The 25351-nt window shown below is 31.5% G+C and overlaps 1 protein-coding gene, 1 long non-coding RNA gene and 2 other non-coding genes across 6 annotated transcripts in view; 2 read left to right on the forward strand and 2 right to left on the reverse strand.

Moving 5' to 3' along the window:
- The window catches only part of LOC122522892, a 58167-nt gene that overhangs the window by 10391 nt on the left and 22425 nt on the right, over positions 1 to 25351 (reverse strand). The gene's annotated exons all lie outside the window — the stretch shown is intronic.
- LOC122522893 lies at positions 10553 to 24499 on the reverse strand. The gene is made up of 2 exons (XR_006305198.1): positions 24454 to 24499; positions 10553 to 11067 (listed from the first exon to the last, which is right to left on the reverse strand). It is a non-coding gene; the product is annotated as an uncharacterized LOC122522893 (long non-coding RNA).
- Positions 22647 to 22719, forward strand: Trnav-aac. The gene has a single exon. It is a non-coding gene; the product is annotated as a tRNA-Val (tRNA).
- Positions 23333 to 23405, forward strand: Trnav-aac. The gene has a single exon. It is a non-coding gene; the product is annotated as a tRNA-Val (tRNA).

Consider the following 25351-nt stretch of genomic DNA (forward strand, 5'->3'; position numbering starts at 1 on the left):
TATTATAGATTTGTTCGAATATTAATTTTATGTCTTTCTTTATTTTTTTATTTTTCTACTTGTTTTATGTTTTCAATATGATATTCGATAAAATCGATGGGTTATAAAAGAAAAAGAAAAAAAAAAAAAAGAATAATAAAATAGCGAAATGAACTAAAGCATTTACGTCACTTTTACCTACTATTTCTCTTCGTGAAAAGTAAAGAGAAAAAAGCCTCGGGGTAAGATCGAAGCATGCATATCTGCGAACGAAAATAGAAAAACATGTGATGTGTTGTAGAAAAATCGGTCTGGAGGGTATATAACTAGTTTATAGAATAAATTGAAAAATTCTATAAAAATAAAAACTATATATAAAAAAGATATTCATTTTATTCGTTAACAATATATATATATATATTTTTTTTTCCCGATATCTCTCAATGTCAATTGATTTTCAAACTAACGTAACAAGAATGTATTACAATAGTTTTATGATTAACACAGAATGTAATTTTAATTTGTATTAATAATTAATTTTGTATGTTCTGTTTCATTATGACAGAATGGGTTTATTTTGAAGTGTTTAAGATTGTAACTGGAAACAATTAATATACCTACACGCGTGTAGATAATTGAGTTGTAATAATTGTAGATTACAGTTACTGCTAATACTAATTGTTTGTGGTCATTAATATTAGAAATTATTATTTTTCGTTAATTAATATTCTGATAGGAATACGTAATATTGTATAAAGAAATAAATAAAAAAGGAATACGTAAATTTGTATAAAGAAATAAATAGATATAAATCATAACGATGATTAAAAAAGTTATTTACAGTAATAATATTTATAAAGAAATAAATTGTATAAAGAATAAAATGTAGGTGTTAAAATATGAATATATTTAGAATTATGCTCAATTAAATATCTATGATCAAAGATGCTCGATATAATGTTATTCGTAATCTAGAAATATATAAAGACAGGTAAACGATAATAATTTTTTATTATTATCAAAAAATCTACATATCTAATTTAATCAAAATTTATAAAAAGAGAATTTCAAAAACAATACGCACTTTTGCTTGTATTCTGATAATACGTAAAAAAGAAAAAAAAAAAGAAAAAAAAAGGAAGAAAAGGACAATAAATATTTGTAAACGTAAATCTCGCTCATATGAAATATTTTCAAATTAAACGACCATATCTAATAATATCATATTTTCATGGATCAAAATGTAAATTTTTCTTTTGATCGTAAATACATGCAGTATCTCAACGTTACATTCATATAAATATTTGTAATTTCCCGTAGAGATATAAAATACTGTTATTTGTCTGTGAGTAAAGTTATTTAATAAAAAAGTTTCAGGATATTTTATCCTATGTTTCACGATATCTACCTATCAAGAGTAAAAATATTCTGTCTGATGAAAGTTTGAAAAATATCACAGTAGGATACAATATTTGTTCTTGTATTTCAACGTTGTTCCGTAACGTATAGTAAGTAAGTAAGTAAGTAAGTAAATAAGTAAGTAAATAAGTAAGTACGTTTAGCGAATAAATTATTAGTTGACTCTAATAAGACAAGGCGGAAGTTCTTTTATCTAACGACGTGAGATTCTCCTCCTCCTCCTCGTTTTTCTTACCCTTGGATTTATTTTTTTTTCCTTGCTTCATATTCGTAGGACTTTTCCTAGTCTACAAATTACAGAGGTAGTTCGTATAATTTGCCCAGTTACGTTGACGTCAAAGATTCACTCCCGTGATACTAAATTATAACGTAAAATGTTGGCCGTTTTGTTTCATTCACTATCACCTACGCTATCTCTAAATATTTTCGAAATAAGAGAGAGAGAGAGAGAGAGAGAGAGAGAGTAAAAGAGTAATACAATATTTTTCTTTCCGAATTACTTCTATGATTTTCCATTCGCCTTGATTCTACTACACAAGATGCAAAATAAATATCACGAGTTTCTACGTGCAAACCTTTATTTTGTTACTAAACATTTTCTTGATTTTCATAAATCGAACTAGTGTCATCATTCCATACACACCATTATAATATATATTTATATATATATATTTATTTATTATTATAATATTAAATTATTATATTTATTAAATATCATTATATTTATTAATATTATATTAACTATATAAATCTTTTTTCATGTGAATAAGTATTAAAAATACTAATAACAATAGTAATATTGTTTCAAATAATGATCATAATTATTTTTTATAATATTCTTCCGATCATAATTTACAAAAATTCAAAGTATAAATAATATATATATATATAAATATAAATTGTATGTATATTGCGATATTTATATTTTTTTTTTATCAATAATCTAAAAAAAAAAAAAGAATTCATAAAATCCAAGATGTGAACCTTCAACCCCGAATGGTGGGTGCGTAGAGGTTTGCGACAATAAATTGACGATACATTGTCTTACGAGGAGTGGAAGGCCAATGAAAGTTTTCTCTAAAGGATAGGATCAAAAAAATACGGTGGAGGATAGCTATGAGGAAAGGAGGGAAGGAATAAGAAGGAAAAACGTGTGGAAAGATCAGGGAGAGAGAGAGAGAGAGAGATAGAGAGAGAATTCGCTAATAAAACTTTATATCGGTGATCCCATGTTTTATAGTTCGAACCACGTCTTTTCTTTGAAATCTCGAAGCAGTATCTGCACCCTTCTTTGTACTTTATTCTTTTCTTTCTTTCATTCTAAGAAGAAACTTCTTCAATTCCACGTACTTGTTGATTTTCCGTGAAAACTTTAAGATCGCTTTTAGTGGTAGCACTGTATCGTTAACTTATAAAAGAGGACCAAGGGATTTGTACCTTTCTTTTCTTTTTTGTTTTTTTTTTTCGGTCGGAAATCTTTCCGATCTCTAACGTCTCTCTTTCGTTGTTATTATTCTGTTTATTTTTCTTTTTATTTGTAAAAAAGTAAAATCGGTGCCTTTTTACGAAACGAAACGAAACGAAACGAAACGAAACGAAACGAAACGAAATGAAACGAAACGAAATGAAATGAAACGAAATGATACGATTAAAACGAATAACGATTCGTTGTTATAAATTTAAATCAATATATTCTCACATTTAAAGAGAAGAAAGATAAAGATAAAGAGAATGAGAAAGAGAGAGAGAGAGAGAGAAGGAGAAACAAATAGACAGATAGATGCACAATGGATTTGAAAGTGTTTGAAATCTCGTTGATAACGCGTCGCACTAACAGCACGTTCTGCCACCAAGTTGAAGAAGTTTCCACCGTATTTAGGGATTCGTAAAGTTTCGACGAACGAAGTAACGCGATCGTGGGCGGCTTCCCTGAATGCGTTCAACGGAAAACAAGGAAGAGCCCGGAGAAAATGGATGAATGAAAAGCAATTATACAGTCGACTCCTGTGAGTATTTAGCGTGCAAGCCCGCCGCTTGATGTTCGTATTATTATCCGAAGAAAGAGGTTGAGAAAGTGCATACATGATATATATATATATATACACATACACACAAAATGTATATAGGGTATTCCAAAGGTCGCTTTATTCAATCGAAAAATAGCAATTATTGAATTTTTGTTTGTTAGGCATTTGAATTGGGCAACGTTTTGTTGGCCTATACTTTTTTATCAACAACATCGTAAACGATGATACGTATTTTCAAATGAAAAGAAACAATAATATTGTAATTCTATTGACACGTTGATTGTCACGTCGATCACCAGTCCAATCCGTTCACGGTGGTTATTAACGGTGACCGAAATATCGCATAAAAATAAATATTTAAAATTAAATCAATATACGGACGAATTAAATATTATATTTTATTAAAACGTTATATATTGTATTAAAAAGATAAAAAACAAAACAAAAAATGTGCAAAAATATGAGATACGTCGTATCGCAACTGTATTTTTCATTTTAACTTTTTCATAGAGTCATACAAAATTTGCGACGACAATTTATACATTTATAAACTTATATTAATTTATTGTTTTAATTTTCTCGGTAAAGCGACTTTCGGGACACCCTGTATATATATATATATATAGAAGTTAGGTACGTACGTAAAGTATCCGCGAGTAGACGATGGCGATATCTCGAAAATGCGAGCCCTTCGAGTTTCTCTCTTACGGCGAAGGATTGCAATAAAGTGCTTCCTTTCCAGTGTGGCAAAAGGACGGATTTACAGAGGAGAGAAAAGAGGAAAAGAGAAAGAGAAAAAGTGAATGAGAGAGAGAGAGAAAGAGTGAGTGAGTGAGTGAGTGAGTGAGTGAGTGAGTGAGTGAGAAAACGGAATACCGGTTGCGCAAAGTCACTATAACTCTCCAGGATTTTCCGGACGTAGTAGTGGTATAAAATAGAAAAAAAGAAAGTGAGATGGAAGGAAGGAAAGAAAGAGTGAGTAAGTGAACGAGCGAGCGAGTGAGCGAGTAAGAGAGAAAGAAAGAGAGAATTGCAAATCAAGCATTACGCATTCGATGCGTGAGAGCGAATTTTCATCGTTACGGTTATCGTCACTTCGAATATCCCCATTTCAATTCTCTTGGAAAAATTTTACGACTATCATCCCCGCCGAACCTACGATCATGAACGATAACATTGTTTTTTTTTTCTTTTGATAATACAGATGTACAAAGTAGTTGTTTAGTAAATTAATATATATATATGTGTGTGTGTGTGTGTGTGTTTAGTAATTTGGTTAAAATAATATATTAATTAAAATTATAGGAAAAAATGTTGTTCGTTATAATTTTGTTCATTTTGTTTTTAAAGTATATCGTAGTGGGAGGGATTATTAGTACAAGAAGAATTCAAGATCTAAATCTTCTAATCCTTTGACAAAATAAATAGAAGCTGATAAGTGACAGGGGACGTTACATAGGAATACGTGAAAATAAGGATTAACGAATTTCATCCTCTATATATATTTCTGTCTCTCTCTTCCTAACTTTGCATTTATCGGATTACGTGTGTCGTGAGACATTAAGCCAGAAGTGTTTTGCGAATTTATCCTTGAATCAGAAAAAACAGGTGCTCAGAGACAGAGAGAGAGAGAGAGAGAAAGAGAGAAATAGAAGGAGAATAAAAAGAAAAGGAAAAAAAAACGAAAGGAAAGAACAATCATACGTCTCTAACAATAGCTTCACCTTACACGATATAACTTTAATCCAAGCGTAACGGCTTCTCGCATTTTCTTGTCGTCGGTTCATAAAACTCTTGCGGTTTTCGAGTACGTCGGTTTAAACGACGTTAAAAGTATATTATGGAAACATATGTAGTATATGCTTTTGCTCTTTAACTTCTCACCGAGTCAAAGAAAAAGCAGTCGTAATGTCACCGAAACGATTGTACTCGTAATACTTTTACCCCTAAAATTTGGTTTTTTTTTTTCACCTCTCTCGTTTTTTATCTTCCTCGTTTTCAAGTATCTACCTTCAAAGGTGTACCCTTTGAGTTTGCGAGGATATGATTTTTTTTTGGTTGGGGGGGAGGATGGGGAGAAGGTTAAACGATACGAGAAATACCTATCTGCATTTTGGCACGCCGATTTCACGAAATATTTTCGAACACTAGTAGCGTAATAAAATTGTAAAGCTTAACAACACCGTCTAATTGCAGCATACTGTCTATGCAATTTTCTATTCTCTATTAATTATTTTTTTATTATTTTAGTGACGCAACCCTGACGCATTTGTTCGTTCGAAGAACTCTCCCAATAAAATTCGAGCTTCAATTGTTTAACAAATCGAGAGGCCCGGGATTCGAACCCAGGATCTTTCGCATACCGAAAGAACGCTCTACCACTTGAGCCACGAAGACCTGTATTCTCTATTAATTATTTATACGGTTAGAATTCTGTTCGATATTAACCTTGATTAATTAATTAACCTTGTTATTGGTTTGTGGAGGGAGGAAACAAAACAAAGTGTACCTACGTTACGTTTGAAAACAAAAATTTTCATATCTGTATGCAATTTCAAAGTAATGCAACACGGTATTATAGAGAGTATTAACATTTAATGCTTTCAGTGTTATTTCGGTTAAAGAAATAAAATAACAAAAAAGAAAAAAAAAGGAAAAGAAAAAGAGTTACTTGCTTGCTCAGCCTTTTCTTGTTTTATATATATTGTTTTAATCGATCTCGCAAAGTTATATATTTCTCAAGCCTGGTCATTAAGTTTAGCCTTCCGTTTTCTTTGAACCTTTATTATCAGGTAGATATATCCCGACAAGATTCGTGAGAGTACTTAGGGTTTAGTATCCTCGTATCGTTTATATGTCCTAAAGGATATTTTCTTTTCTTTCCCCCTAGCTACCCCACCTCACCCCTTCCCATTCCCACCCTTTCTCTCTCTCTCTTCTAAGTTCTCTTATTTTTACGGTAAAAAGAAATAATACTAACGTTGTAATTTCGCGTAGATAAATTCATCCTTGTTTGAGAAAAATATCCTCGAAATCCTTAAGCGATATATTACAACGGTAGTTACCGGACCGTAGTACTGTGATATAAAGAAGGTAAGTATACAAAAAAAGAAAAAAGAAAAAAGAAAAGAAAAGAAAAATGAAAAGAAAAACAAAATAATAATACAAAGATATAAATAATATAAAGAAAAGAAAAGATATTTTTCTTATCGTTTAACATTTTTGATATAAATAGAGAAAGATAGATAAAGATAGAGATAGAGATAGAGATAGAGATATAGATAGAGAATAAGCAAGTTTATTAATTCGTGGTCGGATGAACGTGTTTCATTCGGGACACGCTCGGTGAACCATTAATACTTGGTGAGCAACGTAATGTTACGCGACATAGTACTCGATTGCGGCCACTTCCACTCGATGCACCAACGAGTACAGAGAATCTGGTATAGAAGCTTCAGAACGGAGATTGTTCTATGTGAGACCTTTCGAGGATGCGCGATATGAGGAGGGGTGGAACAACCCTTCCCTTCAGGAACTGCCGGGGCAGGCTCCATTAAAGCCACCGGAGGTGCAGCCACGTTAATGCACTATGAATTAGTGCATTGCCGATATACCATAAAGTCTGGACGCTCGTACACGTCCGGTAGGGACGACTCATCGTTCATTAAAATTTAATTACGAATAGCTGGTGATAAGAGTCGTTGTTTATGCTAGGGGAACCTTTCGTTTCGCTTCGTTTCGCTTCGCTTCGCTAAACGCGATTTTCAAAGACCTTCCACTGTAATATCCTCTACGTCTTCTTTGAACTAAAGGACAAAGACTAAAAGTACAAGGTTGGAGGGTATAGAAAAGAAAGGAAAAAAATACAGAAAGAGTGAGAGAGAGAGAGAAGGGAGAAAGAGAACAGAAGAGGAAGCTAAGTTTTTAATCCCGCATCTCCAAAGACGCTGCTTTCGACGGGTAACGCGTACACGGCTTCTTTTAATGGAATCCCCGAGTTTGAGAGAATTTTTCGCGGAACTCCCCTAGGTGGGGCGGGGCTGGCAGGAGGGGTGGGGGTAGCCGAGCGGTATCTGAGCTAGACAAGCGAGTAGTCAACTGATATACGACCCGACCGGTCGTCCTCCGATGGTGAAAGAAGTAAAAGCCGAAAGAAGAGAGAAAAGGGCGTTAGAGTAAAAGAGAGTCAAAGAAAAATAGAAAAAGAGAGAGAGAGAGAGAGCTCGAATCACGTATTTATTTTCGCAGGCTTCGGGCCAACCAGGAAAATCTTTCCTCGGTTCTCTGAATGGAAACCGTGAAAAGGGGAGAGATAGGGTTTGCTTCCACCGGTGGAAAATATATATCAGAAAGATATAGGCTGGATTCTGCTAAATCTAGCGGAATTAAGCGTTGAAGGGCACTTAAGGAAAAGAGAAAACTCTCTCTCTCTCTCTCTCTCTTTCTTTCTTTCTTCTCAAGCATTTATCTCGAGGTCTTCGCGAGTTAACGAACCGATATTTCCCCCGATTGCGTTTATATATACCGTCCGATTCGCGTCGAAAAAATAAACGTTGTTGACACGTTCCACGAGCTGCTGGTAGCTACGTAAAAGAAAAAAAGAAAAAAAAGAAATAGAGAAACTAGAGAAGCAATGGGGGGAGGGGGACGGGAAGGGGGACACTGTTAAACGTTCGCATCTCAATTTCATGCCGATGATTTTCAATTTCAAACATTAGCAGCATTAGGAAAAAAAGCGTAGAATGTAAAAAAAAAGAAAAAAAGAAAGAAAGAAAAATAGGAAGAAAGAGAGAAAGTGAAAAATTACACGACCACGTAAACGTTGAAAATGCGAATGAAAGCAACGCGTGGTTAGGCGATTTTCAACGAAAATATCGGGCCGAAACATTTTATAGAACGGCTGAATTATTCGCCGATAAATTTAACAGAAAACTGTCCGCAACGCGGAGCTTTTATAGGTAGGTACGCACGCGTGCTTTTAAAATGACCCCTCGAAGTTTATAAATCCCTGGGACGAACTTACACGTCATAAGCTATCGCATATAAATGCAAATGACCGAGTAACGGGGAGTATTGAACATTACAAAGCTCGTTTGATTTGCGTACATATTGACACAGTACATTTTCTCTAAATCAATCATCGTAAGGTATAAAGATGCATTTCGCGTAAAATGAAATCGTACGGAAAATTTGTTAATAAAATATTTATTATAAATAGTTATGGGTATCGCGCACACCCCCTACGAGATATTTATTTTCAAACAGTTCATTTTAAACGTAAACGACATTCGTGGATTTTCCGAATTGGAAATGAAAAATCAAGCGAGTAGGAAACAGATACGGAAATATCGAATTTCAGGCACCGGAGAGAATGAGAATGAAAGAAAAAGAAGAGAGAGAGAGAGAGAAAGAGAAGAGGACAAAAGTGAAGGAAGGGTCATCGATTACGTATCGGGGCTTCGGTAAAAGCGATTTCGGTAAAATAGAAACGAACGATATACCTACCTAAATGTCGCATCGTGAATAGATTTCCGAATAGCTAGCTAGCTAGCTAGCTTTTCCTGTAGAAAAACGATTTTGATATATTATGCATTTCGTTTGGATCGAAAATATTGAAAGTAGAAGAAAATGCATTGAACGGGGCTACCGATGGGTAGACAAAATACGTTTCACGTCGAAAGGAGGAAAACGATTTGTGTGTACTGCAATAACGCGAGAGCACACCGACGTGCACGTCTGTGAACATGAGTGACACTTCCACACAAATGCCGAAGTACGAGAATATAGGTAAGTAAGTACGTTTGGTTGGAACGTCTGAAACTGACGGCTATTATGTGCGCGTGCCTCTTCGACTAGATATGCCTTTGCATCTCTTCTCTACACACATACACACATACACACGTTAACGTATGTACGTATATTTCTCTCCTTCTTACTCTCCCTCTCCCTCTCTTTCTCTTTCTCGTTTTCTCTCGCATTTTCGGTAAGTATATACCTACGTTGACACCTAAATTTCAATGTCATACGTGCATTTGCGAACGAACCTCACCAGCTCAACTGTTCCTAGAGAGAACAGTCACGGGACTTGCGCATTTAAACGATCCATCTTGAAATTTATTATTATTATTATTATTATTCTAGCACGTAAATATGATGAAAAGAATATGGCATTAACGAAATACCACAATATGAAGCGTATAAACGATTATTCGAATAAAATGAAAACTTTTTGTTAATAGTTTTTACTTAAGTAAACGTCGTAATGGATTGAAGAGATTAAAATTGGTATTATTATTTCAAATTGTGAATGTTCGCAATTTTGAATGACTCTCGTTGTAATTTTTTAAATGAATATAGTTCTAAATTCTTTTGTCGGGATTAAAAATTGTTTATTGTCAAATTTGGGTAACACATTGAATAGAATTGTTTACGTATTTGACAAAGGTTCGGCAAATATAGAACCTTTTATTGGAACTTTTAGTTCGTATTTACTTAGATTCGCTAAATAATATTGACTATGGTTCACGTTTGATCTACGTCTGATTGACTGGTTCTTTGCTATCGAGTTTGAGAATACTTTATCCGAAGGAATGATTTAATCCGATCGAGTTATAATTAGAAAACATACGTACGTGTATAAAATGAGCCGTTTATTTTGAAAATGACCTAAATCCATTCGACAGTTTCTTATTGTTAGCTATCATTAACATCAATCACTTAGAGTTAGTTGTTATAAAAAAAAAAAAACCATGGATTTAAGTGACTTTTAAAATAAACGTTTAAATTCACTGTTATACACATATATATATTCCTTTCGTACATATTAATATTATTTACTTATAAATTCGGAAAATTCAATTCCTATCTCAATACCTTCGAAGTACCATGTTTCTTATCTTTTATCCATTTTATCCGTGTCTTTGAACATCGCAATGTACAAGTACCGTTATCAGGGACCATTCATCTCTTGCGCTTCGTCCACAAGTCACGAGTCCATTAATGGGGTGCCTCGAAGGATCCAGTTTCTGTACCTTCTTCCCTTCCTTCTTTTGCTTTCTTTCTTCCTTCCTTCCTTTCTTTTTTCCTTTCTTCCTTTCTTTCTTTCTTTCTTTCTTTTATCCCTTTACTTTTCTTTTATATACCTTTCCTTTTTTTCTCTTCTTCTGCTTTTCTCTTTCACTGCCAAGAAGTCGATGGTCCTTTCTGAGAAAAACTCCTCCTCCTCCATCGGCCACGTGTTTTTAAATTACGTACTTCAAGGGGCCACTTTGTAGCTCGACACTTCCAGCCCGTGAAATCCTCTCTGGACGATGTTCTCCTGAATTTTAAAGGGTACTTTTACCACCCACTCACCCACCCACCATCCTCTTCACTCTCCTCTCCTCTCCTCTCCTCTCCTTTAGCATCCTAGAAGGATCTGCTTCGACGGACACAAGCACAGCGAGTAACTTTTCTTTCTCTCTCTCTCTCTCTCTCTCTCATCATTCTATTCATTTTCTTTTTCTCTCAAACCTCTTTCACATATACTTAAAGTATACCCATATAGCAAAAGATTTTGTCGATATTTTCTGCCATACATAATTTACGATGTTACTGACAAAGTCATCGTTTTCTCGTGCATTGCCGCTTGCGATCCTTCGTACTGAAAGAAAGTAAACGTTGCTTACTGAAAAAGCCTTTCCGAGATACGACAATGAAACGAGCTTGTATATAAGGAAACGATATCAAAGCTTTTTTTCTTTTTCTACTATCGATAAATGGAATTTTAAAGAAGTTGAAGATTACACGCGTCTAACGTAAGAGCAAGCTATAGAAATTGTGTGCTTTAAAATGTAAATACGAGAGTATTGCGAAAACGTATAACGTTGTTGGATATTATGTATCGAATATGTAAGGGTGGATTAAACAGAAACTTATTGAACTTATAATATACACTGAAAGAGAACTTTTCAAAGAATATCTCGTTAACATTAGTCCTAAAATAAACCCTTTTTGAAGTTATACTTCTTTTGGCGCGTTGGGGAAAATGTAATGGGGAGTGATTTTGTTCCGAGCGACACGAAAAATCGACACCATGAAGTTTGTCGGTATTTAACGACGCGCGGCAAAGCGATTTCAAGTATACGGCATGAAGTTGTCTTCTTTTCTTCTTCCCCCCTTTTTTCTCAATCGGGTCACCCATCCAAATACTAATCGAACTCAGCGCTGCTTTACTTAAATGATCGAAGCGAGAACTAATGCTGTAACCGCGCCATGGCTGTTGACGCGTGAAGTTATTCGATATATCTCTCTTATATTTAGTGTGGACTGATATCTATATTTTGATATTTTCTTTTTCTTTTTTTTATTCTTTCTTATATATATATAATAATAATTATTTTTCTTTTTTAAGTTATTTTTTTCTTTGAAGTTTTTTTTTGAAGTTATTTTTGAGGTTATTGAGGTTATGTTCGTTTTGGTACGGCAAAGAAGTATAACTTCTTACGTGCGTACATAAGTACACACACCAGTTTTTTATGTAATATAAAACTTTAATATCATAGTAATGTTTCTATTCGCGATCGCATCATTTTATTTTTAAATAGTTTAAAAGATAAAATACGACAGGATTATGATATTTTTGAGCGTATAAGCGATGATGCATCGCATACGTCTTCCCGTTGACAAGATTACAAATAAAATGCATTTATGCCATTTCTACATCGGAATAAAGAACGGATATTGCAAAGAATATGAAAGTAAAGCTTATTGAACTGAATGAATATTGAAGATTTATTATACGTAATAGTTTTAAGACATATGATAATAGGAAAATTTGTAATTCATCTTATTAAATTTTCAATAAGTTATTTCATTTGAAATTTTTTTATTGTTATCCCGTACAACGTTTATATTTCACGCGTTTCCAGTTAAAATGTAGTATTTACAATTAGTTTATGTATATCAGGATAATAGATCTGAGGATGTTTTTTTTTTTTTATGGTAAACGACAACAATTCTTTCACGTTATTAAAATAGGAAATTTTTGTTGGTAGAAAATTTACAACGTGAGAAGAGTTTCAAGCTCGCAAAATAAACGTCAGTCTTTTTCTGCGTGGGTACGAAGCCCCGCAAGTTTATGTCTCTTTCTCTGTGAAGATTTATCTTTCCATGAAGAAAGTCCATGGGCTCATTACTTAAAGTTAGTACCGGTTTTAACAGTGAACCATTAGAAAGTAGACGGCTTACTAAGTTATACACCATAGCTTCCTAATATCATTGGCCTTTGAAATTAAACGGTCTCACCTAGTCAAGAATTTCCAGCACGTAACTTTCGATTACCTCTTCTTCTTCTTTCTTTCCCTATTTCAAAAGCTTCCTATTAAATAATGTGACTTTCTTAGATGGTTACATTTTCATACCATTCTAAGTTAACCCTCTCTAAATATTCCTAAACGTATTTCCTACGATCAAACGTTTTATCTTTTTTCTTTCTCTTAAAATAATTTCACGATCAAACTAATCGCCCTAATTTATCGTCTTTCCCTTTTTTTTTGTTCTTTTTATTTTTTCATTATTTTCCCATTGTCCCCAGATTGAAATACGTCAAGTTTATTAAAGTTTCATAATTAACCTGTCCTTCAAAATGGTTTAAAGATAAAACCCACGAATACGTTTACTAACTTTCAAATCATTTCTTTTTTCGTCTTCAATTACATATATATATACGGATATAAGAGAATTATTTATCAATTAACACGATAATATTGATACCAGTCATATTTCTTATTTATTAATTCGCGTCTTATTTTTTATCGCATCCCTTTTGACGTTTTATCAAGCGTTAATTATTAAAATGATTAAAAAGAGCTTCTTTGAGACTCTCCACGGAGAATATCTTGATGCAGCTGCTTTGTGATGAACACAAAACGGATTTCTTGAGAAATTGGATAGCAATTAGCTCCATCTCTGTCCCTCATTAAATCGTTAATTAGGGACAGCGCCATAGTTCTATCCAATTATGACGAATTGAAGCGATTATAATGTCTACTTTCTTACACTTATAGAAATGAAAGAAGGATTCTTCAATCGTTAAATACCAAAATTACCGTATCGATTTTTCGCGCCAGTCGACGAAAGAAAATTTTCTTCTACCGAGCTAAATATAAACCTTTTACAAATTATTAATCGTAAAAGAAAAAAAATTTCGTTCATGGTTTTTTTCTTCCTCCCCGGTAATATTGGAAAAAAAAAAAAAACAGGAAGAAACGTAATCACAATACGTGCTACCTAATGAGTTTGAAAAAAAAAAAAGAAAAAATAATATTCAAATGCGCGGGCAATGGCAAAATTGCGAAACTAATATTGCAAATGTAAAAAAAAGAAAAAAAAGAAAAAAAAAATAGAAAAAACAGCTTGCATTACTCTAGCAACAAAAAGCAAATAAATTACTTACACTCCGATTTTCCACCAAACGCGTATATAATATACATATATACATATATGCATATTGTTCCTGTTCCATGTAATAAATATAACCATATATATACGTTTTTAAGCTTTTCGTTATTTTTCTTTGTACAAGATATAAATATCAATGTATATTGTAAAATGTGATAACGTTACTATCAAATAATGAAGAAACTTTTGCAACGTATTATATAACAATTCGATGTAGCATAATTTTAGCCATGTCAATAACGAGACCTTGCACTTTGGTAATAGAAATATGGGGGCGTATATAAAGCACCTTTCTATTCCTCTCTCTCTCTCTCTTCCTCTATTCCTCTCTTTCTCTTTCTCTCTCGTGGTAGAATTAAAGCCGTAGGTTTACATGGCGGAACCTCTAGCCACTTAATTCCGGAATAATGACCCGTGAGCAATAAAGTGAAAGCACCAAAGAGGTGCGGAATCGTGAATTGCGCGAATGAGCCAACACGAATGGTGGTCTTGTTTTTCTATGGCTCTTTCAATGAATAAGAGTCGATCACTTTTTTCATTTCTATTCTTTTCTTTTTTTTTTTTTTATTTCTTTCATTTTCGTCACCCTTCAGATGACACGTATAATATGAACCGTTTTTTGAATAGTAGTATGAGTCTAATTTTAGAAAAAAAGAAAATAAATTAATATTACATTCGATATAAACGCGAATGATTTCTTTTCATATTGTTAATAACAAAATCAATATTCGATATAATATTCTCAAAAAAATAAATTTCGATACGTGATGTTAATGTTTAAATGTTGTTTAATCTTTGTTGTTTTCTAAAGTAGTATAGATAAACTCATTTGCAAGCCGGTAAATAATATTATCAATAATTTAGAAATCTTATGTTGAACCCAAAAACAAAAGGAAATCTTTTCAAATAGGTAAAAAATAAATTGATATCGTTTGAAAAATGTTTGACTCGTTGTATACGCGATATCACGTTAACGTTCTATTCTTTCAGATAACGTTTGAAAAATCCTTCAAAAGAGGGAAATTAATCTTTTGAAGATAAAGTAACTTTACATGAAATCCAACAATATATATACATATATATATTTACTTTGGTTACGTTGATCTAGGTTTGCTGCGTTCTATGGTATAAAGTGAGAGATCTTACGGATTAAATTCACCTTTTCTCTCGTGTGTATGAATCAATCCTGTTGCAACACAAAGTGCCGAAGGAAACGAGAACGAGTAAGAAAAGAATAAAGAGTAGCAAGTGCTAAAGGGATGGAAGAAAAAAGAAGAAGAAGAAATAGAAGAAGAAGAAGAAGAAGAAGAAGGAGGAGAAAAAAAAGAGAAAGAAACAAAACAAAAAGAAAATGAAGAAAACAGAATAGAAAAGAAGAAACGTAAAGGAAAATAGAGACGACGAGGAAGAGGAGCAGGAGGAGGTGGAGGAGGAGGAGGAGGAGGAGAGTTGAACTCGTTCTTTTCTACGGACGACACGACGGGAACGACCAGCAGGCGTATTCATTTATTTACCGGACCCTCCCCAAGTCCAAGGAGACCAACGAGGAAGAAAAACTGGAGAGAGCAGAGGTCTGAAACTTTTACTTCTTTCCCACTATGTTTCTCGGTGTACATGCATTTGTCGTGAAACAGGAGGAAGTAGTTAACCCGCAACAATTCCTACCCCCAACGACAAAATGTTTTCAAACTAGAAGCTTGCTTGATCAATTCATAAGCTTACGATAATAATAGTAATAATAATAATAATAATAATCATCATCATTTTTCATTAATTATTCTTTCGTAATATATGAACATTTTCTTACTTGCACTTTTTCTGTTTTTCTTTTCTTTTTTTATAATTGTTTCTAGGATAATTGAATTCTTATTTTTACGATATAAACATTTTTTTTGTTTTTGGAAAATATAATAGAAAACTTCGTTGTTAAACGATCTGATAACTTTGTACGAAATAAGGAAATTTTAATTTGTTAATTAATTATTAACAAAACTGGCAAGTTTTGTGGTTTTACGAGTTAAATCAATTTTCTCGGGAGAAAATGAAATTTCGTAGTTTTCCAATTTGAATATTTCTTTTTTTTTTTTTAACGAAAAAGAAATATTGCAGTTTTGCAATCTGATTGTGGAAAAAAAAAGAGATTAACTTATGAAAGGAAAGGAAGTAACTGATTTTTAAATTCCCCTTAGAAACTTTTGCCCTCCATCCCGATGCCATTTATTCTCGATATTTTTTTCTCTTTCATTTTATTTCTTTTTTGTTTTTAATCTTAACTTCGTCCATTTGTAAAATCGAGGACACAACAACAATACCTTTGCTTTAAAGCGAAAATACTATATTAGAAAATAAGAACATTACCCATGTTGAAAAAGATGTAAACACGATAATGTCGCGTAAGTTAACACGCCCACTACGATTCGTAAGCGATAATAATACGAACACGTGGATTACTTTTTTTCTTTCTTTTTCCACTCTTTCTTCTCTCGTTTTTTCATTTTTCATTTTTTTCTTTTTTTTTTATATTTTTTTTTAAAACACAGAGCTTGTTAATTGTCAATAAACGTTATCGTCTAAAACACACGAGGACCAACTTATAATGGGCAAATGATGATAACGCACGCAAGAATTATATATTTTAACATGAAACACATAATATAATATATATATATATATTATATACACACACACGTACATATATATAACAAAAGTATAACTTACATTACGATGAGGGAGAGTAATTATTTACAGAAAATCTAATATATTTTTATAATACGGTTAACGAGAGACTTCGTTATGGGTTCGTTATACTATTTTTAACAAATTATATTACCTCGTATTATATTTAAACAAATAATGTATATACATGTGCATATATAAATTTGTTACCTCGTCCTGCTATACACTCGTGAAAAACATTGGCTCTATGGGGAAAGATTTACGACAATATTTTTCCTATATCAAATGATACAAAATGAAAAAAAAAAAAAGAAAAAAAATAGAAATAGAAACAAAAAAAAAGTAAAAAATTCAGTTCCCTTTTGTTTTATAGGATGCTGTAAAAGTCGATGAAATATCAATTAGTCGTGTGGTCGCGATACGTTTGTACGTATTGATGATAAAAAAAAAAAAAAAGTAAAAAAAAAATATTTTAAAAATAAAAATATTTTAAAAATAAAAATATAACAAAAAAAAAAAAGTAACAAACTCGATAAATCTTACTCAAGTATATATGAAAATACTTCGGACAATAAATAAAATTCCCAACAATAGTAATAACACTTAACTTCCGATATGAACGTTTAAATTGATACTAACCCGATTTCATTGATCACGTGTTTTCAATGCAGTACCGTTGAAACGTATCTCATACGATATTTTTATGTGAAAAAAAGGGAAGAAAAAAAAGAGAATTAAAAACAAAAAAAAAAACAAAAAGAAGAAAGAGAAACATGGAGAAATATTATTTTTAACGCGTCGGAAAGTGTTCATTTGATTAATTTTTTTTTTCTTCGGTTAATAGTAAAAACGAAAAAACAAAGAGAAGGAAGTATATATCATCTTTCATTAGTTTGACATATATTAGTTGAATCGACGATGCTTTAATGACGATCTGTATTACAGGAAAATTATTTAACGAAGACAGTTGAAATCCCTTTGATAGAAGTCACATAGATGTACTGAAGTATATATCTTATGGTATACATAGTTTCAAAATAGATAGATAGATAGATAGAGAGAGAGAGGAATTTCTAAAGCAAATAATCTTCCTTTTGCATATATGTATGGTATATACCTATATACACGTGTTACCCTAAAATATAGATGTGTATTATTCGTGTACGTTAACGCGTATTAGCATACATAGATGCAACATGCATACATATTGCAGAACGTTTCTGTAAGAGAAAACAATTTTCTGTAAAGGATTAACAAAAGAAAAATAATCTGATTAATGATTAATATTCAAATAACTAAATCAACTAATCGAAGCAAATTATCAAAGAAAAATATATTAATAGATATATATGTATATATTAATTTATATATTTATATTATATTATTATATAATATAATTATTATATAATATAGATATATTTATATATATCTATTATTTATATATTATTATATATTATTATATATATATATATATAATGATAGATCAAATTAATACAAAGATTCTTTTGTATATTATACACTACAAAGATAACATATACGTTACGTTATATCCCATTATATCTATATAAATGGAATTATCTAAAGTTGTGGTAAAATAGCTGGATAATTATAAAATTCATAACAATATTTCAAATATTCCATGCATTAGCATATGCATAAACTGTATTATTAACGAGATAATTACGTATATGTGTAGTATATTTAATTAGGATATAACGTATGCACTTTTACTTTTATAAGATTACTATAAAAAATTCTAGAAAATTGTTTGTCTAATTGCCAGAGAATCGCGACGGGTGTTCATCTTGATCATCGTTCGAACATTACTAAATCGTTTTGTAAACATTTTTCTTTTTATAAGTTATCTCTTTGAATTGTCGATGGTAAGAATATTTTCTTAGAAAGTTCAAACTGTTTGTATACTTTTAGTAAGAACACAGGCGATCGATGTTTACCGTATTATCGGAGTGCATATTTCGTAGGTGAATAAAATTTGATTATTTTAAATATATGTATGTGTACGTGTATATGTAATATTCAATTTGATCAATGAAATAACGAAATACATATATAGTAATGTAGGATTCGTGAAAAAATTGGGCCGTTGAACAGACTGGACCGGGACTCGAACCCGGATTTTCCGCTTTCCGGGCGACTGCTCTTTAACCAATTGAGCTATCCAGGGCCCACCGTCCAATCTCCTCACGAACGCCTACTTAAGTGTTTGGCTTGGAGGTGCTCGCATCCCACAGTAAGATCATTAACATTAAACTTATAACGTTCGATTAAACTTATAAAAATATGGTAATTTATAAAAGTTCTGTAGTTTGTGCAGTGAAATTGCACAAAATGTACATTTTATTCATTTCTAAATGAAAGAAAATATATTATTCACTATACAATTGGCTAAAATCTCATTCTGTAATAATATAATATACGGTTGAAATAGATATACATAAAATGTCGATAAGTTTAATATTAAATGATCAAATTCTGTATATATATATACTTTCTAAAAAAATATCTAATTACAATATTTCGGATAAAATCTAAAGTTTCCACGAATTAATTAAATTATATAATATAAAGCTGTCATGTATATATGTGGGATTGGAATAAATATAAAGGCGAGAAACGTTAATATATGAATTTTCGAGAACGATCGTTGTTAAATATATACATTAGTATTTCGAGTATAAGTAAAGTTTTTTTTTTGGTTAGGTAGAGTTATAAGAAATGTTGTCCTTTGTTGTTATGGTGTGAAAGAAACGAGAGAGTGTGAGTACGTGGATGCGGGGGGATACGAGAAGAGAAGAATATAAGAGGAGAGAGTCACACACACACATGTAGGAGGATCATCAGAGGATCAGAGCATCAGTGTAAAGAGTAAAGAATAAAAAATAAAAAGTTAATCGTAGAAGAAGAGTTGCAGAGAAGAGTTAAAAGAGATCAGAATTAGCGGTAGCGGAGAAATCGCAAAGTAAGAGGAATAAAGAGTATGAGAGTATCAGAGTATAAGAGTGAAGAGTGAAGAGTATCAAAGAAGAGAGTAAAGAGTATCAGAGTAAGAAAGTGTAAAAGTAGAGCTCACAAATCATCCTACATATATATATAGTATATATAAATACATATAACACATGGGTACATACATAGTTATTTAGAATCAATCCGCATAATAAATTTATTAGCGAATGTATCAAGTACGATATTAATTAATTCCACAGTGGCATTTACGGTATATTATGCGTAATTGCATAAACACCGCAACATTACATTAGTAAAGCTGCATTGAATATATATCGATGAATTTCATGAAGAAAGGCTTCATGAAACTATCAGTCAGTCAATCCTTTCGGTTGACCGAACACAATTAGAATTCTATAGGTATTTTCGCTTCTGACACGGGAATGTCAAATAAGAAAATTTATAAATCAAACGAATAATATTTTCTAATTAAAAAAAAAAGCTTAAAATATATATTTTTATTCGATCGTTCGTCTGAAATGAACAAATAAAATAAACTGACATTATTTTGTACAGAAAAATATTGCAATTCAATCAGGCAAATGATTAAAAACTTCGAGAAAAAGAATAGGAAAAGTATAAAAATATGTTTGATCACTTTTCAAATGAATAAAGAACATTGACGACGAGGACAAACGAACGCTTAACTTAATCAGAAAATTGTAGAAATCATTTGAAACGTAGAATATGTAATATGTATAACTTTAAAGCATGGCAATTCGCGTAGCTTTCTCTACGTACGACAGTAGATCCAGGAATATGGCTTGCATCGATAAGATGAAAGTTTGGATTAAACCGTGAATATTCAAAGCCAAGTCAAGCCGAGCCAGGCCTCAAGGAGAGTACACGTACTACTACATATAACTACGCTCGTGCGCGTTCAGAAATGATTAGAGGAGTGGGCACGTTCTTGTGACGCAACACCAAAAGAGATTATGCAAGTTTGTTTTACGGATTATTAATGACATGTTTGTGTAACATACGGCGAAAGGGAATAACTCAATTATATCAAAACTGCAACTGCATTTGTAATAACTCTAGAAACTTTCTAATATTTTCTATGAATCGGTCTAATATATATTTTTATACGTATACATTTGAATATATTTTATTTTATATATATATATAAATATATTTTATATTGCATAAATAAAATTTATATATATATATACATAAACGAAAACATAATGCAACTAAAATAGTAAAAAAAAAGAAGGAGAAGAAGAAGTTTGAATCGCGGACGAATACGAGGGTAAAAAATGTTAAGCCTATTCTTTTTTTATTTTTTTTTTCAAAGTTTTGAGACTATGTATACATATGTCGAAAAATAAAAGTAAGTTTGACCGAAATAGTAATTGTTTCTATGTAAGGCTAAAAACTTTTCAATCCACCCACGAGTATATTTATAACCAAACGAAAAATATACTTTCGTTAAAGAATTTTCTATTAAAAAGCAATAGTTTAACTTTTGTTAAAATTTTCTACGAAGAGAGAAAGGAAAAAAAAGAAGACCAAAGTAAATAGTAAACTTTATTTTCTAGAGTTGTTTTATCAAAAATAGAAATATTGAACGGTTATATTTCCGATTGTAATATAAAATAGCTGACCACACGAAAGGAAGTTTTCAATTCGTACTGAATTACGGTATATACCCTACCATCGATATAGTTTGTTAAAGCGATAAAGATCACTTATTTTAGGTCATATGGCAAAAAATTACATTTCTTTTGGAACTGTCTAGAAAAGAAAAAATATAGATACCTTATATACTTATAAAAAGTTATCCTAAGGATATCATTAATAATTATCGACTGAAAATAATCATATATAATGGAAGTTAAAAATATAGCAAATCAACAATAAGATAATCGGCGAATAAGTGATCGTTCTTTGTCGTTATTTCACGAACGAATGAGATTTCGATATAAGGTCAAATACGTCCTAAGATAAACTTTTCAAATCGATGGAATTCAGGTGACCGCGTTATTCAGTTCTTACTTCGAACTCATCGATATTTTACCTATTTTTGTAGGTAATAAAAACTGTAACAGATACATTAACAAAGACGAGACGAACGATAACGATTAAGACAATGATATAATTTTGTAATTTCAATTTTCCTGACTATAGCGTTCGAAAAGTTAAAAACAAACGCGATAACATTGTCGTCATTTAACGTTTCATTTTTTATTTTACTATTTTACAAAATAAAGACACTCGATTATGATTAACAAACCCGTTTACGATTTTGCTAGGTTTTCTGCAATAATAAAACAAACTATCAAACATCAATGATCTGGAATTGTGTAGATTTTTGTTTTAATTTTTGATTTTTTACATTGCAAAAGAATAGCTTAAGTTCTATCGAGTATTTGGTAATATTTTATTTCATTTTGTTATGCAATGTTATTGTAATGGCTTATTTAAATTTAAAATTTTTCTTCGCTTTATAAGCCTTAAATGAAACTACGGCTTGTTAGTTTTAATAATTGTATAATTTATAAGTTGTTCAATGAGTTGACAACTTTTTTTCATAATAAAAATCACAAAATTATAGATTCGTATCGCATTTAACTAATTTCTTTTTGTTTTTTTTTTGTCACTTTTGAGAGTCGGTAGATTTTCTGCATAACTTGACCCAATTAATCTTGTTAGTTTAAATATGTTGGTTGAGGATGAAATCTCGTAAAACAAGCACCTGTGAAAAAGGTACTTATAACGAAATAAATTATAACAATCAAATAAAGTTTACCAATTACGCGAGTCACTGGAAAAAAAAACTTTGAATAACAGTGACACGTACAATTAATTAATATACGATGTTGTAACGAAAAGTATTACAATTAGTGTTTACTTATTAGGCCATTTCAAAGCGCGCACGTATCATTTTTATTAAACATTTCTATTTTTAATAAAAATCTAATAAAAGTATTTTTTTTTATTAACTAAATCAGCCTTTATAAATAAATATAAAAATGAAAAAGAATATAATTAATTGAAATTAAAGACAATGGGGTGAATGCAATACGATTCAATTTCGAACTCGGGTGGATTGATCCTGAACCAAAACTCAGCCACCAAGTTTCCGTGGTGTAGTGGTTATCACATCCGCCTAACACGCGGAAGGTCCCCGGTTCGATCCCGGGCGGAAACATTTTTTTTTTTCTTTTTTGTTTTTATACTCGTAGTTTTTTCGCTACCTAACATAAATGATTGTACACTTACACGCACCCCAATTACCTGTGCTACGTGCAAAATTTATAAACGGTTAGATATTTTTCTATCATTATCAAAGAGTAATGCGATTGTTATATTAAAAATATTACGAGTATAGATTAAACTCAACTATTTTCTGACTCGATTTTTAAATAACACAATAAAGGAAACAAAACCTGCTTTTTTTTCTCCTTACATTTCTTTTAATTCGATTTGAAAATTAATTTTTTTTAGCTTATGTTAGTCAAAGTGCATTTATTTGACGAAATATTTTCGTCGAAACGAAATGCGCGCATATGTTCGTGATATCGGATTTATTTATTAACGATTAAAAAAAAAATAAAAAGACAAATTGCAGCCCCTAATTTCTCAAGCTACGCGAAACTATGTTTAAAACTTATACGAAAAATTACATATTTTCAACGTTATTAAAATTATAATCAATCTTTAGATAATACATATATAAATAAATATAGAAATATAAAAGAAAAAAAAAAATTGTTAACAATCGTTGAGGGTGGATTTTTGTACTGTTCTGCATCAAACAAGTCGTTTCCGTGGTGTAGTGGTTATCACATCCGCCTAACACGCGGAAGGTCCCCGGTTCGATCCCGGGCGGAAACATTTTTTTTTTATCCTTTTTAAAATAAGAACTTCAAGAATAATAATAATAATAACAATAATAATTATACATTTATTCGAGAGAAACGTTTAAATTTTTGCAGATAAAGATTTGCTCCAATTAAATAAATTACAATGAGCTTTCTGTTAAATTAATGAAAAAGTTCAAACATGATTCTCCTTATAGAACAAAGTTATTATTATTAATTAAAATGGATTATTTAAATTAAAAATATCATGTTACTGCGTATCTTGAAAAAGAAATAAGACGTTAATTGCCAGAGTGTTCAACTCTCCGCACGAACTATATTTATTATTGAACTTATTCCACTTGGCATGAGAAGATTCTTTGTAAAGTATATTACAATCTTTCTCTTTCTCTCTCGAATGTATGACACGAATTAAGTTCATACTTCCCGTTCTGTGACTTTAAAAATTCTATCTGTCAGGAATGCTTTTAATGAAACGAGATTTCCCTTGCGATCTCGTCAATTTAATTTTTTTTTTTTTCCCCCTATTTTCTTTATCTTTTTCTTTTTTTATCCTACCGCATATTTTTCCTCCCGTCATAAATTGTACCAGTAGAGCATAACCGAAGAAACCTCAAAAGAGACATTTTTTTTATATCCTTTGTAATAATTTATCTCGTTAACAAAATCGATAATTATTGTATTTGAGTTAACGAAGGGGTGGAAGTGGGTGGAGGTGGGGAATGAGAAAGAAAGAAACAAAGAAAAAGGGACAAACGAATAAATAAGTATATACAAGGAAATATATAAAAAAGGAAATAATATCCATTCCGGGTTATTGGTAAAAGACACGGGAACAAAGTTGAGGAACTGGAAAGTTAAGAAAATGGTATTCACGTAAGAGGTAACGGTGTGAATATTGAGGTTACAATAGACACACAATATAGCTTAGAATTGTGGAAAGTTTTGGAGGATAAAGGATTGACCCGGATGCAGGACACGAGCTTTGCAATGCGAGCTACATGGACCGGAGTGAAGAAAAGAGGGTCACCTCCAGTAAAGCTTTCGAGCTTGCAACTTACAATACTTTGTCTCGAGATAGGAAAACGCGCCTTAGACTGTATTCTCTTTCTCTCTCTCTTGTTGTCTCTTTCTCTCTTCCTCTTGTTGCTTCTCATGCATTTCTTTTCTTCTTCCCTTTCCATCTTTCTTTATTTTTCTCCCTTCGTATCTTCGTTCTTTTCCCGTTTCGTTTCGTTTCGTTTCGTTTCGTTTCGTCTGGTCTCGTCGTTCTTTCCTTTCTCATTCTATGCCAGATACTCGGAGATACATAGAAATTTTATGAGCGTTGTCCTATCCCGGACTCAGAACTTCTTCACTATTACTTCAGACAATACAAGCTTTACTTCTGCCTTTTGTTGTACTCGCATATCACTTATACGATCTCGACCATGTACTCTTTCTATCTTTCTTTCTTTCTTTTTCCCCTTCTGTCCCTTCTCTTTCTTTCTAAAAGACAAAAAACGAGATAGATATATATATATTGTATTGCATATACATAAATATTTATTTACATAATATATGCGTATATGGTGAAAATATTTAAATAAATATTTTCATACGTAACGCGTCACATAAAAATATCGTTTACGCTATTAACACGTTTTAAATAAATAATGAATTATTATTATTATTATTATTATTATTATTATTATATATTCCGGAGAAAAAATAAGTTAGAGATGAAAACGATTGAAAAGAATACTTTGACGTTTTTTGACTCGAGTATTATTGAAATTATCGGGAAAAAATTACAAGTAATAACAGTTCGATATTTCGTATCTTTGGGAAAAAACTACCAATATAAATAAATCTCCTCGTGTTCGAATCGTTTACATCTTTAAATAGACATATCGCGAGTTTTAAGTAAACTGTTATTAACTTTGTTTCCTCGTTTCTTTTCTCCTTTTTTTTGTATTC

This window comes from Polistes fuscatus, unplaced genomic scaffold, assembly GCF_010416935.1.
Source record: "Polistes fuscatus isolate 324 unplaced genomic scaffold, CU_Pfus_HIC Scaffold6, whole genome shotgun sequence".
NCBI classification, from domain to species: Eukaryota; Metazoa; Arthropoda; class Insecta; order Hymenoptera; family Vespidae; genus Polistes; species Polistes fuscatus.